Source organism: Ambystoma mexicanum, chromosome 1p (genome assembly GCF_040938575.1).
Source record: "Ambystoma mexicanum isolate Mex_15411 chromosome 1p, UKY_AmexF1_1, whole genome shotgun sequence".
In the NCBI taxonomy this organism is placed as follows: Eukaryota; Metazoa; Chordata; class Amphibia; order Caudata; family Ambystomatidae; genus Ambystoma; species Ambystoma mexicanum.
In genome coordinates, this window is record NC_090921.1 from 1,032,665,429 (window position 1) to 1,032,683,516 (window position 18,088).

General features: G+C 49.3%; 1 protein-coding gene across 2 annotated transcripts in view; it reads left to right on the forward strand.

Moving 5' to 3' along the window:
- The window catches only part of HSD11B2 (hydroxysteroid 11-beta dehydrogenase 2), a 426,908-nt gene that overhangs the window by 371,632 nt on the left and 37,188 nt on the right, over positions 1–18,088 (forward strand). The window lies entirely within an intron of this gene.

Sequence of the window (18,088 nt, forward strand, 5' to 3'; positions counted from 1 at the left end):
CAACTGGGCTGAACCAAGAGGCAGTCATATCCCGCTCCCGCATCCCACACACAACCAAATAATCACTAAATAGATATGTTCGGGGTGCTTCTTATTATTTGTATTAAGTTTATAAAGCGCTTTACGCCAACACACTTTACATTACAACAACATGAATACATGGAATAAAATAGAAGCATAAAATTACAAGACATGGAACAAACCATCAAAAACAGTATATAGAACAATTTACAGAGGACAATAAAAGAGAAATAGATCCGAGGAAGAAAAAAGGGAAGAAGTAAGAGTTTAGTAGCATGGAAGGTGAGGGAGGAACGGATTTTGCGAACATTGAAAAGGAGGTAGCGACAGGCGCGGGAGGTAAGAGAAATGTGATAAGAGAAATTACCTGTTCTTCCCATGATTGATTCTCAACAGCAAAAGCCTTCTTCAAAGGGGTTCAGGATCTTAAAATGATAAACAAATAAAATGACAACAGTATGTCATTTAAAGGCCTGATCTACAGCAAACTGAATTCGAATCGTTCTGGATAAATCCTTGGATCACGCAAACCACACGGTGCGTCAGTGTTCACATATCACCTGAGCTGGAACCAACTAACCCTCCATGCATCAATTCCAACCATGACAAAATTTGAATAAAAAGGATGTCCACCTGTTGGGTGGGCTCCCATCTATTGCCAGCATAGCTCCTCCATGGAAACCGGGTGGTCTAAGAGCTGGCTCTGGGCAGAGAAGCTCATTAACTTTAAAACTGCTAGCTTGCATAATGTAAAGCTTGCTCATGGCGTATTTGGGTTAATGTTCATGTGATTTGCCAGCATGCAGTTGTAACATTGGAAATTCTATTGGTTCTGTTGCTGTGGAATAACCTTGTGGAGAATATTTAATATGCATCTAGAAGACATTTAGCCAGCGCTTTGAGTGAGCCCGCAGGGCCCCCCAGCAGTCTTAAAAGCCTGCTCACAAGCTGGGGAGGGCTTTGTCCCCCATAATAAGCACCCAACGTGTTTTGTCCTGTTTCTGCACCAGGAGTCTCAAAGCACGCTTCAGGCAACTCGGGGACCTAGCAATTAATTCACAGGCTATGAAGAAAATGGAAAGGAATGCATTTAGGGAACTGTGAAGGTGTCCTCTGCTGAAGCAGGATACCCCACGCCTCACACCCAAAAGCTGAGACTGTTTAGGGCGAGTTTTGTGACGAGCATAATGAGCACCAAGCCTGGTGTGCATTATGCTCAGGGTTTCATGCTTGAATCACTATCAAATATATTTGTTAAATATACAAATATGTGCTTATTATGTTCCCAAAAAACGCTTTGCTTTTATGCAAAGCAGCCATGAACCCATGTTAGTGCTATTTGTCCCCCTTCCCCTTTCTCATAGATTTATTTTTACAGAATGAGGGTGATTTAACCACTGATTGAGATAGACAGAGTGATTTTATTTACAGACAGCAATTTATTTACAATCCCAGCCAGTTATTTAAAATATGCAGATTGAATGCAAACAAGATGATCTGACACCATGCAGAGTGCTCCAAAGTACATGTTTACAGGGTCTCATTATGTATTGTTTGTTTGGGGAAAGGCAGCCCCCCCTTGCGTCACACCAAGCATTCATTAGGCCACGCCCAACACTTAGGCCATGCCCACATGTTGGAGCACCTACTCACCCTCGATTTCTCATCTCACTTAAAGTACTGCATTAAGCCATGGTGGTTTCATGTGTGGACTGTGGGTTGGCTCATGCAAATGGAGGATTTGGATATGACTTCCCAATTGTTTCAGTTTAATTACCCGACTCTCCCTTTCTCCAGCGACCTCTTAACCAGTCTACATTCTCCCCAGTTTTCACAACCGGATCACAGGTAAACCCACAATACGCGTAACATGACATACTTGATATTACCTTCGATAGGGATGGCTTTCTGCAGGTCTTACTTCTTCCCTGATCTCTATGCTAGTTGTCTGGACTGATGAATTTAGGCATCCAATCTTTGATTACCAGATAAAGCTAACACACTTAGTATAGACCTAGTGCAACAATATGGAATAGTGGATTTACAGTTGAACATATAAATGGGGTAATGGGGATGGGGTGGACTAGAGTCTGGCAAGGATTGTGGGGCGGTCCCCTTTTCAGGACAGAAGCTGGAGCCTGGGTCTGGTCTTGGAGTCTTGGACCATTCAAGAGATGGGATCATTTTATATCCAGGGGTGGAGGCGGAGCAGGGAGTTTCAGTGGAGTGTGGTAAGTAAGGAGAAGCAGCAGAAGTCGCTGGAGGTGCAGTGGAAGTGGGGGGCAGGTTAAGCAGGGAGGAAGAAACTAGAGAGAGAGCACCCAGAAATGCATTCAGCATGGTGTGGGGGAAGACCATGGATGAATTTGAAGACCAGAAGATGGAATTTAGAGAGTGATTTTGCCTTGAGAGCCAGCCAGCATATTGAGGTGGTGCTGAGTTGGGAATGAATCGAGATCCGTTGTACAGGGTGCGAGTAGCAAAGTTCTGGACTTCGTTAAGGGGATAGGAGTAGAGGGGGAGAGTAATCTCGTTTAATGGGCACAAAAGTAGATTAGCGCTTAAAGAGTTTTGGTGAAGTGAGGGGGAGATTTTCTAATGTTGAGGAGTTTGACTCTCACAGCCATGGCCGTATCTGTAATGAAAGGTTGGGAGTCTAAAGACGCTGTCAAAGAGGCTTCCAAAGTTGTGAGCCCTGAGTGAAGGAATGAGGATACCAAGATGGAAGGAGAAGGAAAAGTAGGTTTAACATTGGAGGTGGTGTACAAAATAATTTCTGTTTTGGAAAAGCTCAGCATCACGCAGTATAATGCCATCTAGTGGTGGTGAATGACTCAGACAGTTGGCAAAGTTTTGAGAGATGGCAGGGGTGAAGAATCGGAAGGAAAGAACGATCTGGGTGTCATCTGCTAATCGGTGTTAGTGAAAGCTGAATGAGGAGACAAGCTTTCCCAGGAAAGAGGATGAAAGGAGCGGACCAAGGGCAGACCCTTTGGAGGACACTCGCAAGGAGGGATTTGGGGAGGATGTGTTTGAATTTTGGCATATGGAGTCTGAGAACGATCCGAGAGATAGAACGCACCCCATCTTAGTTTGGCACCCTTAAAGCATATGGAGGACACACATTTTATAGATCAGGGGAGACCTAGGCGGCAAAGTCATTGGCTGAGAGAGGAGGATAGGGAACGCTTGTTAGGAGGAGAGAGTACAGCAAAGTGGGTCAAGTAGAGCTTTCAAGGATGGCACGGGAGTGACGAAGTGTGGTCTGTGTTGCAGGATGATTTGGCTGAGTATAGGTAGGTAGTAAAGGCAAGGAGAGAATCTATGTAAGTAGGAAGAAGGAAGGGTGAGTGATCCCTAAACCAACAGTGCAGTGGCAGGGATGCCCGCAGTTGTTGGATGGCTGGGGCTATCCACTGTTGAGGGCGGGCGGGGGCAGTTTAAAGGAGCAACCAGAATAGTGATAGTCAAAGGATGTGGCAAGTGTGTCATTGAACTCAGTGAATCTCAGTTCAATCGAGTGGGTAAGCGGGGGAGATGGGGCTTGGTTGGAGTACTTGACGTGGTCTAGGTAGGGAACCATGGAGCCAAGTTGGAACTTCCTCTTGGTGATCACTGGGGGGTTGAGTGTGAATGAGGAAGCTACTGGGATGGTGAAGTGAATGAGTGAAGAGGAAGATTCATCAAAGGGAGAGCAAAGGAGTGGAGTGCAGAGGATAGGAAAATGAGATCAAGATAGTCCCCGCCAATTACAAGGCCCAAACGCGTACAATATGTATATAATCTGTAAACATGTTTGTGATAATATCTCCATGTAAGGTAATGTTGGTTAATTCTGCATTGCTCAATTCCACATCATGTTTTAGGAGCTCAAAAGTAATTAGACTGAACATGTCCTTTGATGGCGATTTGCTCTAAATTGTAGGACAACGAAGGGCAACAAGAAGTATGAAAAGGTGTGATTAACACTGATGAAAACAGAGTCAATTTTTTGATGACCATCGTATAGCTCTCTAGCAACTATTATAATGAATGGTGTGGGTGCCCACAAATCACACAAGCAAGATGGCCGAGGGCAGTGGTGTCGATGATGGTGGGGTTGTTTGGTTCTGGAAGAGCTATGTGGTACCACAGTTATAGGTATGAGTGTTCTGGTACAAATATGGACAGGATTTCAAAATTTAACTTTCTACATGCGTCACGCTCAGATTATCATAATATGGAGGCTTACAGCAACGTGCACAAATTCCACAGCCACACCAAACACCTTGGTAAATACATGCATTGGTGTAATCCGGTTTATCTGGGTATACATGCTAAAAATTCAGGGTACGTACATGTGTGTCGGTACGTTGAAGGATATGGGTGTGCACGCATGAGTCTGTATTTGAATGTACTTTTGTGGAAATCGGGGGCAGGGTGGGTGTGTGGGCGCTGTTATTGCTGCGCTTGGGAGGACTTGGCAAAAATGTTGTTGCAGCCCCAACAATCTGGATATATTCTTTATTATAGTGCTTCAGCTCAAAATCAAGAACTTTACACAAAACGTCATATATCTTAAACAGTATTCCATTTCAATAGAAACAAAAGAAATATTATAAAACACATAAATAATCAATCTAAAACACAAAAACTATATTTACAAGGCAGAGTATCAGTGATCAGAATTGACAGACTGGAAGTGGTTACTCAGTTTTTAACTTGCCCACATCCACACTCTATAAAGCGATGGGTGCAAGCCTCCACTGTTTGAGTTTAAGCAATCGAAACAAGAGTGGACAAATTACCATCATTGGTCATATAAATCACTCCCATCTCACGACATTCAGTCATAACATGCTTGGGAGTTTCGGAGGTATGGCTCAATTTACATATCCAACAGTGCCTCCCGTTAACCCGGGACTCCAAATCTTGAGGCAACAGTAACAAGAGGCAACTGCCTGGTACGTTAAAGCAGTAGGACGTGTTGTAACATGGGACAGGGACAAATAAGAGATACTTTTGCAGGGACATAAATCTGTGCCGCAGTTCCATAATGTCAGTATAATTCTTTAGCCTTCTTAAATGGGAATAATTCAAGTTCCAATCCCATGTGGTAAATATATTTTTCCAAGCACTAGACATCACAGATAGGATTGTGTCTCTAGAGGGGGACAAGCCCACCCTGTCAAACAATGTGTGCCCCTCTTCATTCCAATAAAGAAACCTGTCCCCACTGCACTCATTCATGCCGATACGCGTACCCACAAGATTCAGCATCAGACGTAGAGGCTCTTCTATTGCCTTAATAAACAATGACCCCTTTATTGAACAATACCTGCCCCACCAAAGAGGACAACACTAGCTCCAACCGCAGGATTTCAATAGGAACACAAGGCAGGAGTGTTAGAATTCTTTGCCAGAATGTTCTCTCTAAAACACTAAGCCACTTCCAATTATTAATGGCGATGGCTTCCGGGCCATAAAGAACTGCTGGGCAATAGCATTGTTTATACAAACGTATAATCCCATCAAGCGAGTAGCCGGCAGACTGTTGTTCAAATCTGTCAATTAAAGCTGTCAGCGAGACTGCTTTTTTTTGTCACTCTGCTATCAAGGATGGATAACCTTTCCCACTGTCAATTGTGACTCCCAAGTAAGTATACCTCTGTGTACTCTAACTCATGGCCATTGAGAGAAAAGGAGGGGTGTGGAGTTTTGCTAGAATTTCCAAGGAGCGGGTAAACCCTTCACAGGTGTGATCCAAGACCACAATGTTATCAGCATAGGATCATTAAAAAATATTGGAATGATTAATGCGCGGAGGGCAATTCGACACACTCTTCAAAGTGTCCACTAGGTCTGAGAAATGCACATTGAAGAGCAGAGCGGCCAACACACATCCCTGCTTAACCCCACGCGAGGTAGTAAATGGGGCAGCTCACAAATCAAATCCAATAGACCCTGCGGGCAGCTCGACCCCTCAATTTCTTACCATAGCAAGTTCCGATTTACAATGATGAAGGTTGCCCAGAAGTCAACACACACCACATACAACCCTGGATTCCCCCTCATCTTGGCTCTTCCTGCTAGATAATGGACAGCCAACAAATTATGTGCTGTCACAGAACCTCTTCTAAATCCAATCTGGGAGTCCTCAAGGACCCCCTTGGTTAATACCCACTCCTCAAGCTCTTTCAGAAAAATTGATGCAAATGATTTGCCTGTCACATCTAACATAGACAAAAGCCTATAGTAAGACAGACACAAGCGGTCACCTTTTTAAATATGTGTATCAGGATGGAGGTTTTCCAAGAGGGAGGAATACTTTTTTTCCACAAGAGCCTGTTGAAACAGAAGTTCGATAAGCGAGGCTCCATTTTTCGGGTCAGCTTTTAGTATTGCATTTGCCAAAACATTGGGCCATAGGGCTCTAGGTGACTTACGTTTTTTTTAAAGTGAAAGAATAGTCCCCTTGTCAACTAGAGTAGGAGCCCTGGGCCACTGACATCTACAATACACCTTCCCCTTATTCACAGCAGAACAACCTCCAAATTGAGCTGAAATAAATTCCTCCCAAATGGGCTTGCCAATAGGGTTGTTAAATTTTTTTTTTCCCCCTGGTATTTCTGAACGTTCCCAACAATCTCCATATAGACCCTGAATAGCACTTAGACAGGGTACAGATCATATTCTGCCAAAGCGAATTTTCCTTAGCAGTCCTCGAACTGCGAACCCAATTACGATATCTGTTCTTGACCTGCTTTACTTTCAGCCTTTTCAGGCCTGCTTCAAGATCAGTACACATCTCTCTCTCACTGCTCCATCCATTCTTCTTTTCTCATCTCTTATTTTACTGTCAAATGGTTCGCCAACCCTTTCGTCCTCAGATATTACATGTACTGCTTTCTGAGGATTAAAACTAAGTGTAAATTGATTTATCTACTCCTCAGTCTCATTACAGGTCAAGCCATAATAGAGCATCACAATTAAGCTTCCCCAGTTGAGCAACATGTTACAATCATGGCAATATTTGTACCCGTCCATTACAATTCTATTCCCTGAATCATTTGCCATCACAGCAGCAATACGCGGCACATGTTCCGTCAGATAAGCCCCGATTACTGAGATACTCAACACAGCATGATCTCTAAATTGATGATGGCTGACATTCAGGCTTTCCACTATCGTGGCCAACCCATAATCGCAATACATTTAATCTATAGTGGATTCCCTCTTTCCTCTTCTCAGGTATATTCGCCCAGCATATCACCTTTAGTTCTCCCATTTAGCATTATTAATTCCTAATCCTCCTAAAAATCAGACCACCTATCACCCAGGGGATTAGTACTTTTTTACTTCAATACAGATCTTACTTGTAAATTCTCCGCACAACATCTAAGAAGGTGGTCAAAGGATCAGATATTAAAATCTCCCATAACTAATAACATATTATCAACGTACCAGTCAATGATAGATTCACTGATCTTAACCATAATTTATTTGGTATATAGACCACCTGGAGGATCATAAATGTTAGATCAACAGACATCGGCCTACCTTCCAAATTTAGCCAAACCTCAACCATCAAAACATTTTGACATTTGTTACCGCTGTAAATGATCGAGGAGTATATGGTATGTTTCACCCCGATCAACAGGCCCCCCCCACTTGGTCTCCCAATCGAACCCTGCCTGGCGCATTTTTGGTAAATTTCATAGCCGTTTAAATACATACTAGTAGTAGATCAGGTCTCTTGCAGCGATATAATGATGTTATTACAAAGAAAACCAAGAGAGCCGTCGGTGCCAAAAAGTGTGAGCAGCCTCTCTAATTCCATGCCACAATAGTATAAATTCAAGGTCCAGTTGCCTTGGATGGAAGGAAACTTGTGGGCCAGTTCAACACCTGCTGAACCATCTCTGGATTTGGGTTCAGAGGATTGTCTTTTCCGGTAGATGTCCTTTTAACAAACAAAAGAGATGGTTTATGATTAACCACTGCAGGTTTAACACAATGGGAAAAAGATGAGTACAAGTCATAGCCCAACTTCAAAAAGCTCAGCAGCTGGTCTTTAACTGCCCTTACAATGTCCATCCTATAACAATGGACACATGAGATTATCTCATTATCATAGTCCATTGGATCCACGAAGCTCAAATCCCCAGAGTCAAAGATTCTCAATGAAGGAATTAATTTGGAGAAGATTTAACAGATCAGAGCGATGTATATGTTTATCTTTGCTTTCTGTAGACTGGATTTCCTCTGCACCTAAATGTTCAGGGGCAGATTGCACACATATCTCCTGTGCCACAAACAAATTTGGGGTATTGGATCGGCGAGGTGTATGTGTTTGACCCAGTTGTGAATTTATATCTTCCAGTGTACTCCGAAACAATAAGGGGCGGTGGTGCAGCCTTGGCTACTGCAGCAACTTTGTTTTGTAGGGAATAACACAAGTCTAACAAAGAATTGTTGTCAATCAGATGTAGATCCAGTGTTCTCCCCCGTTATCAACCCAAAAGATCGCATTTAGAGGGTCGTAGATACGGTTTTGCCGCATTCGGCATAGGTATAAAATATCGAATCCGAAAAAAACCAAGCTACGTGAGCTGGGATTGCGGGGGTGTCCCCCACACTCCTACCGGTATTTTCAGGTTCGGGGGCTGCAGGGGTGTCCCCTGCATTCAAGAAACAGTGCAGGGGCCAAAAAATCTATAAAAAAAGAAAAGCTTGAATTGCAAAATGCGGCAGTGGGCCTTGGTATTTTGCAATTCAAGCTTTTCATCTACATTCTTTTTTTTTTTTTTAAACTTTGGTTTTATTGGTGGTTTTTCGAAGAAAAATACAAACGGCAACGCTGGGAGCGTCGTAATCATCATTTTTTAACATTGTCATAAAACCCCCAGGTTCCCTCTCCCCCCTCCCCCCCCACCCCAACTCCTCCCCTCCCCCCAGATCAGAGTCACTTCAAAAGTCGAACAGCTGGAGCTGTCATCGTCGCTCGTTGTACGTTGCCACAGAGGTATGCTATACTCTCGCGTCCAAATTGGCTGAGTGAGATCCGGCGTCTCCCGGGTCCTGGGCTACTCCTACATCCCTGAGTAAGGCATTCCAAACCCACCCCCGCCATTCTGCCAGAGTGTACTCATATTGTCAGTGGGGGTCCCAGCCCCATGCCCCATAGACCCCATACCAGTTAGCCTGAAAGGAGCCCAATTCGTTATTTACCATGGCCGTCAATTTGTCCATTAAGAGCATGTTTTTGAGTTTCTTAAGCCAATCGTCCTTGGATGGGGTCTCTGGGCTCTTCCACCTTTGTGCCAGGGCCACTCTGCCCGCTCGCAACATCGTCTCCCACATTCTTGGGTACCTATACAGTTCAGTGTTCTCCGGGGGGAGGCCCAGCAACATCGTTAGGGGGTTGAGTGGGATTAGTTCCTCGGTGACCTCGGCCATCCACCCCCGTACCTTCTCCCAGAACTCCTGCACCTTGGGGCAGGACCACCACATATGCCCCCTCGATCCCACTTGGCCACAACCCCTTGGGCATCTGGGGGACACTCCCGAAAACATCTTGGACAGTTTCAACGGGTCCCTATGCCAGCCCTGTAAAATCTTAAAGTTGTGCTCCATGTCCGATGTAAATAGGTTCCCATGAAATGCTATCTTAAAAACTTTGGACCACGCCTCCTCCGTGAGTGGTTCTCCTGCCAGGTCGTCCCAAAACCCCCGAAACCCTCTTCTCCCCTCCAAGTTAACAGTGTTCAGTATTTGGTACATTTTGGAGACCGCCCCCTTCCTTGATGTGGCCGTGTCCAGGAACTTTTCGAAGGGGGTCAGCTGTCTCCGTAGGTTCTGGCCCCATGTTTGGTCACAAAGGATGCCCTTCAGGCGCAGATATTCAAAGATTGAAAGGGACTCCTGCCCCAGTGCATCTCGCAGGGCCTCGTATTCGAGGAACTCGCCCTCTTTGAACAGTTGTCCCGCCCATTCCAGACCCCCGTCCGACCATGACTGGGCATTCCTGAATCCCCTGCTACCTAATTTGAGCGGGTGGCCCCAAAGCGAAGACATTGGAGAGGGCCATGTCGTGAGGTATGAGGTTGTGGGTCCCTCTTTCCAGATTGTCCAAAGTATTCCCAGGGTTGGGTGGGCTTTCATTTTGCTAGGGATTAGTCTACGCGGCAGCCACAGGAGGTCGCGCACTTTCAGAGGGTGGGCGTCCATGTCCTCCAGGTATGACCAGTAGGTGCCCATCCCCTCCCTCATGTGCTCCAGCAAGACCCGCAGCTGGGCGGCCCGGTAGTAAAGGAGAAAGTCCGGTAGTCCGAACCCGCCCTCCTCTCTGGGTAGTGTTAGGGTGGCCTTTCCTATTCTCGGGGCCCTCCCTTGCCATACAAACTCGCGGGTTGCTTTTTATAGATCACGGAGCAACTGGGCGGGGACCTCCGTTGGGAGCGCGGTGAATAAATATAGTAATCTCGGCAGTACGTTCATCTTTATCGCTGTCATGCGCCCATACCAGGACAGAATCATACCATCCCATCTCCTCAGGTCAGACGTAACCCCCGCCAGGATAGGCCCATAGTTCTCCGGGGCCAATCTCGAGAGATCTCTAGTCAGGGTTACCCCCAAGTACCCGATGGAATCCCTCCCCACCGCAATCCCCGCACACCTGTCCCAGGGGTCCAACCACGGGTCCTGGGCCCTCATGGGTAGGAGCTTTGACTTAGCTGCATTTATTTTTAGTCCCGAGAACTGCCCGAAGGCTGTCATCAGACGCAGGAGGGGGGGAGCGAGGAGCTGGGCACTACCAAGTACGCTAGGATGTCGTCAGCGAACAGGGAGAGCTTGAACTCTACTTCTCCCCTTTTGATCCCTTTGATGTCGGGGTGGGCCCGGACCGCTATGGCCAGAGGTTCCATCGTCAGGACGTAGATTAACGGAGAGAGTGGGCACCCCTGTCGTGTTCCCCTCGTGAGGGGGAATGAGTCGGAGAGTTCCCCGTTCACCTGCACTCTCGCTGTTGGGGCTCTATAGAGGGCGGAGACCCAGGTCCTAACGTGAGGCCCAAAGCCCATTCGACGGAGGAGGCGTTGCATGTACCTCCACTCGACCCTGTCGAATGCCTTCTCGGAGTCCAAGGAAAGCAAACTCGTCTCCAGGTCCGATTCCTGGGCATAGTGGATTAGGTCTATGTTCCTGATATTATCCGAGCCCTGCCTGCCCTTCACGAACCCCACTTGATCCCCGTGTACTAACTTGGGCATTATCCCCTCCAACCGTTTGCCCATCACCTTAGCTAGGATCTTAACATCTGTATTTAGGAGGGAGATCGGGCGGTAGGAGGAGCAGTCAGTGGGGTCTTTTCCTTCCTTGGGCAATACCACTATGATGGCTCTCATCATCGTTTCCGGCAGGGTGCCCCCCTCCAGTACTGCATTGAATACCCTCGCCAGGTGTGTGGCCAAAATGGACCGGAACCTCTTGTAGAAGTATACTGAGAACCCATCTTCCCCCGGGGACGTTCCCGCCTTCATCCCACCGATTGCATTCTCCACCTCCTCCTCTGTGACCCCTCCCTCTAGACCCTCTGCCATCTCGCCTGTCAGGGATGGGATCTGGATGGAGTCCAGGAACTCCTCAATCTGAGTGTCATTCCCCGGCATATTCTGACGAATATAGTTGTTCATAGTAGCGTCGAAAAGCCGCTCCTATGACTGGGGTGCTATGGTCTAGTGAGCCCTGTTCGTTCCTGATTGCCCTCACCATTCTGCTCCTCTGGACCTCTCTAAGTTTCCAGGCCAGGATTTTATCGGCTCTGTCCCCCTTCTCATAATATTTTTGTTTCACTAGCTGGAGGTTGCGCTCAGTTTTGTGCAACAAGAGATCTTTCAGTTGAAGTTTGTAATTTTCTAGGGCTGTGATCTGATCCATAGCCAAGGGTGCCTCCGGGGGGCCTCCCGGCTGGAGCTGTGCGATCTTCTCCCTAAGGGATTTTCCTTGGGCCTCCCTCTCCCTTTTTTTCTGAGCCCCCATTCTTATGAGAACCCCACGTAAGGTCGCCTTGAAGGCGTCCCACAGCACATGCGCACCCACCTCGCCATTGTCGTTCAGCTTGAAGTATTCCGTAATGGCGTCCTGCACTTCCTGCGCCAGGACATCGTCCTTCAGCAGGGAGTCATTGCACTTCCATCGCCCTTTTCTGCCACCTCGCCATTCCCCTATAATGGTGGTACGGACCAGGTCATGGTCGGACCAGGGGACCGGGTCAACCTCATAGCCGGAGACATATGGGCGCAGGGGTTTGTCTACCAGGATGTAGTCTATTCGGGAGTATGATGTGTGGATTGCAGAATAGTATGTGAAGGAGGGGTGTTCTGCCCTAGGGGTCGGGATGGTGTCCACTAGGCCCAGCTCTGTGTTGATCCGTTGGAAGGCGCGGGCCATAATTTCATCTGCAGCCCTGGTGGGTTGGGATTCCAAGCGTTTCCTATCAACTTTCAGGTCCAGGACCATGTTAAAGTCCCCCCCCACCACCACCAACAACCCGCGTACGAATAATTTCAATCTGTTCTTCACTCCCTCCCAAAATTGCGCCTGGCCTTCATTGGGGCCGTACACAACTGCAAGTGTTAAGGGGGAGCCCCGCAGGGAGCCCCTCGTCAGCAGGAACCGCCCCTCTGGGTCTTTCAATGAGGCTTCTACTTCAAATCCAATGTCCCTCGCTAGCACTATGGCCACCCCCCTTTTCTTGGTCTTGTGGGAGGCGCTGAGGACTTCCCCAATCCCCCCCCGTAGCCTCGGTTCTTTCCCCCTCGCCCAGTGCGTCTCCTGAAGGAAAAGCACGTCTAGTTTAGCCCTCCTGAATTCCCTGCAGACCAGGGATCTTTTGGTGGGGGTGTTCAGCCCCCTCACGTTTAGGGAGCCCACGCCCAGGGTAGGTAGATCATCAGCCATTGTCTAAAAAGAACCCGCTACTGGATAGCTGACTCGTGGCACTTTCCTTGTCCGGCTCTTTACGTGTTATCCTCTGATCTCCCGTTTCCCTTCCTCCCCTCCCCCCCAGGTGGTCCTGAAACCTTTCCCCAACTGACCCCTGGTCCCCCCTGTGAACGTAACCACATCAACAAACCCCCTACCCCCCTCCCCCCACCCCGGCGTCCAGCCAGACAGTTCTACCATTGTTGGTAACCGGCCGGACCACCAGCCTACCGCCTCCTGCTGGGTGAATAACCAAATTCGAGCCTCCATGAGCCCCCCCCCCCTCAATGTAACTCTTATACTTGCTGTTCCGGGAGGATCCACATAAGTTCGGACCCCCTGGTCCTGGAGTTCGGCCTGTCTTCGGGCCGGATCAGATGGTGAGTCCCCGTGGTGAGATCTTTACACAGATCCCCCGAGGCTGATGTCGCCTGCCGTGAGATGCCTCAGCACCCTTCCTCCCCCGGGTCCGACAGTCTCGCTCCACCCTGGCCGGGTTCCGTGTCATTCCCGTCCGTCGATGGGGACGGTGGGTTCAATTTTTTAAATTTCCGTGGGCCTGTCTTTTTTCTCCTCTCTCCTCGTGATCGGCGCGCACTGGCTTCATCCGCGGCGAACCCGGAGGGTTCCCTCCGCAGGGTCAGGTCCGTTGCATATTCCTGTATGGCTCCCCTTATATCTTCTTCTGTAATCAGGTTCACTCGTTGGCCTTCGTATTCAAACGTGAGGGAAAAGGGGTACCCCCATCTGTAGCGCACCCCCTTCGTTTTCAGCATCTGGGTCAGCGGGCGGCACATCCTACGTTTGGCCAGCGTGTATGATGAGAGGTCCTGGAAAATGGCCACCTGTGCGTTGTTGTAAGTTATCTCTCGGGATTTCCTGGCCTCCTCTAGGACCTTCGCTTTTTCAATATAGTAGTAGAAGCGGACCAGAATAGACGGGGGGCCCCCAGCTCTTCCCCCCGCTCTATGGATCCGATCAAACGTCGGTTCGGTTGTCATCTCATCCGCGAAGAGGAGGGCGACAACGTCCCTCACCACCCGGGTCAAGTCTCTTTCCGTCTCCCCCTCCGACACCCCAAAAAATCTGAGGTTGTTCCTCCGCTCTCTGTTTTCAAAGTCGTCCATTTGTCTTGCCCTCTCCTCATCTCTCTTTTCCAGGGCCGTTAGTCTCAGAGCCGTGTCCAGCTCCTGGGTCGCTGTTGAGGACTGGTTGGACTCTAGTTGTGACAGTCTATCCTCGACTTTGTCCACTCTGCGGTCCATGTTTTCCATTTTTTGGGCAATGTCTGCCCGCATGTCCCTAATCTCCTGCAAGACCGAGGCAAAGCCCTTTTCCATGGTAAGGGCGGGCAGGGGTGGGGTCTCGGAATGGGACATGTCGGTCCGTCGGTCCGGGTCGCTGTTCTCCCTGCTAGTGTCTTGGTAGCGGTACTCCTGGAGGGTGTGGCGCCAACTCATTCGGTCCTCCTACTTCTCCCCTCTGCTGATGCGCCCCTGGGGGCAAGGGGCAGAGCCCGGTTGGGGAGCGCGCTCTCTTTCCTTCTGGTGTGGCCCTCTGTGGGGGGCCTCTCGTGGGCGGGCACTCGCCCCACCAGACCTCCGGTGGGGGCCTCACACCCCCTCCCCCCATTGTGTCCTGTTTTTGGTCAGCAGTTCTTAGGGTGGGGGGGAGCGGTTAATGATGTTCAATAACGGTCTGTTGGAGGGCTCTCTGGTGTGATTCCCCCAGCGAGGGCTCCCAGGTGGGCACTCGCCCTGGGAAGGAACCCAGGGGCCACCACCCAGGGAAGTGATGTGTTCGAGGGTACTCTTCTCCGAATGGTCTGTGTCACTTCTGGGACTGGGGACGTTTTCCCCCTCGTCTTCCTTGCTTTTTTTTTTTTTTTTTTTTTTTTTTTTGGGGGGTGGGGGGGCTTGACAGGGGGGGGGGCGGGGCGGGGCCGACTCGCCCCTCCGCGCCGTCCGATGCGCCCCGCGCCTGGTCCCCCGGAGTCCTTTAGGGTTGCGTGGGGGCTGGGGCAGGCTCCCCCCACCTACCTCGGCTCCGAATTCGGGAGCGCGGGCAGGCCGTCTTTCCTTAAGCGGGTCGCGGCCCGCGTCTCATCCGGCTCCTCAACGGGGGACTTCCCCTCCGCGTCGGCTCCTTGTTCGGGTGCTGCAGGGGTGTTGCCCGCGGGTCTTCTGCCGGGGCGCCGGCGCGCTCCCTGTTCGGGGTGGGGAGGGGGTCGTGCGCTCCCACGAAACCAGGCCGCCAGCGCGCGCCACCTCCTCCCTCGATGGTCGGGACGCTGCCTGGGGCTCTCCGGGGCTCCTCCCTTCGGGCCGCAGAGCCCGTTCTCGGGCACCCGGGGGTCCCCAGATGCTGCTCTTTCGCCCCGGGGGGCACCCGAGGTTCACGGGCTCCGCGGGCCGTGAATGTCCCGTGGGGGGGTCGCGGGGGGGGCTCAATCCCTCTGCGTAGCCCAGTTACGGCGGGAGCGGCGTGTTCAGGCTGCCATTGCCTGTGCGCCCCCTGGTGGCCTCCTCATCTACATTCTTTTAACGTACATCCTTCTCCCCCCTCCTCGTGTAGTGAGGGTTCCAAAGAAGTAATGCCCCCAGTAGGCACTTTAACACAAGGGTTGAAATACGATGTTCTTTTCCCTGTTGTTTTAGTCTCAATGATGAATTGAGGGGTTGGGGAAGAATTCCTTGGAGCAGGACATTTCAGTGCTACTGGTTCGGCGCAGGCCGATTTGCTGCAGTCATTTCGCCGCAGGAGCCAGTTCCAAGCTGCCAGTTCGGCACAATTTCAATTAACATTGCAATGTTAACAATGCAATAAAAAAAGTACTAAATAAATAATTGGGGCAGTCAACCCTGTTCTGCAGGGCTGCGTGACTGATAAATAGGGTGACCAGATGTCCCGGTTTTCCCAGGACAGTCCGGGGAAATCACCCTCCGTCCCGGGGTCCTGGGTGTTTTTTACTTTGCAAACCCCATTTGGGGATTGGAAGGCTGGCTGGCTACGGTCCCGGTTTTTGCCAGGACCAGATTTCGAAATCCCGAAATCTCCCGCGATTTTTCCTGTGCGTAAATGAGGGCGTAAATGCTTTTCCTTCCCGGCGCTCTCCTCCAATGAGAGGAGTGCGCCTCTGAGCACACCCCCGGTCCCCCCCCCCCCCCCGCAATAGGCCAGCCACATAGAAGTGGGACTACGGTTTTATTTTAGTCCTACTTCTGTCTACTGCCTGACCCATATTTTTCTTTTTTTTATGTGGTCACCCTACTGATAAGTTAACCGTAAGGCCATAGAGATCGTATCAAGCTTATCTTCACCAGTTACTCATATATATATATCGTTATAAACGTAAGTAATTGATCCTGACCTACGTTAAAAAAAAGTAACTGGTGCATTTAAAATATGATACAATCTCAATAGCCTAGTAGTTAGCGCCTCCATCCTGCAGCCCTGCAGTCCAAGGTTCGAGACAGCATCAATACTTTTCTTTACATTTTATTTAAAAAAATGTACTGCTGCGCCAAAACATGCTGGCGCCAAAAGATCCCTGCGCCGGACTGGTCTTGCTAAACGGGCCGCACCAAACCAGTCCGCACCAAAATGGGGTGTACCGAGAATTACTGGCTTCCGTATTCGTGCCCACGGTACAATCGCGTTGCTCTGCGCTGTCGCCTGCCCACCTCTATCGGATCTACCAGGTCTTACTTCTCTGTTTCTCAATTAGTTGGTAGTGCTACTTTTCGTTTTAAATTCAGCTGGCATTGCCACCTGCACACGCAGACTGCTTTAGGTACACAGTTCACGTAAACACGTTATTTCAAAGTTTACCTGAGCAGACGACAAAAAAAAAACACAATACGAGTGACATTGCCCGCATCAGACAGGCTTTATACTGATTCCAAGTGGCTTTATTAAAAGCAGTGGCGTGTATCTTCCCCCACACGTTAGTAATTATTGCCATACGCAGCTTTCATGGACATAAACAAGAATAACGGAGCGCCTCTCGCCGATTATAGTAGAAACCTGTTTTCACAGCCGGCGATGTTGCTTCACGTCACTAGGAGGTTCCTGAGAGCTCACGGCCAGCAAAGCTCAAACAATCCCGTCTGTCAATACAGGGAACCCAAATATGCTAGATATGTGTGCAAGATTTCAGCAGCTGTGTTCTTACAGTGGACCTGCTCACCAAACCGTTGCGTAGTAGGATCCTTGCCATGGAGACTGCTACCCCAGAAAGCGAGTGACGCAGCCCGCACACCCAAACACCAGGAGGTACTCGCACCTCCCGAAGCCTCCTTAATTGATTGAAGGGCAATGTCGGTCCCATGCACAAAGCAAAGCACTCCAGGCTGAAGAGCCGTAGCACTCGCGGAGCCTGACTGGGTCAGGCCGTGCTAGCCCCTTGGAGCCATGGTCTGGGATCAAAGACCGGACCTTTAGACCAAGATAAACCTCCAATAGGGAAACCCAAGTGGTGGTGTGTGGGGTGCTACATATGCCAAAAGGAACACGGTCAGTGCTTCTCTGAGGCTTGCCCTTATCCAGGGCGATGCGAAATACCTTGTTGAGCGTCCTCATGAAACATTAGACATCCTTGTTGGCCCGAGGCCAGCAGGGTGTGATGTGTCTGTGCTGGACTCCATAGAACCTCAAAGAACCTCAGAACATTATCAAATTCTCTGCCCTGAAAAGGGGGCCCATTGTCTGATGTGAACGACTCAGGAATCCCATGGGCTGCAAACAGCTCCTGAAGCCAGGCTGCTTTGAAGACTGTGATGAAGTAGTTTGCCTCAAAGGAAGGATACAGACCTTGTGTTTGCCATTCTGTTGGTTATTTGTTAGTTGGATGTTATAATGTGGTGTGTCCCGATGACTGAACACACCCGACGTCAAGAAAGTAATAAATGGTATGTGCCAAGGCATACGCAGCAGTCCCCGCAACTGCCAGTTGTGTACAAGCGTGATTTGTTCTTTGAGGTTCCAGTTGCCCCGGAGACCTGACAACCCGGGATATGCGCACTTTAGCATAGTTTACTTCCGAGTGTTGCTCTGGCACCCCGAAGGGTCGGCCCATGTCTCTGACCATTTTCTCTTTCTT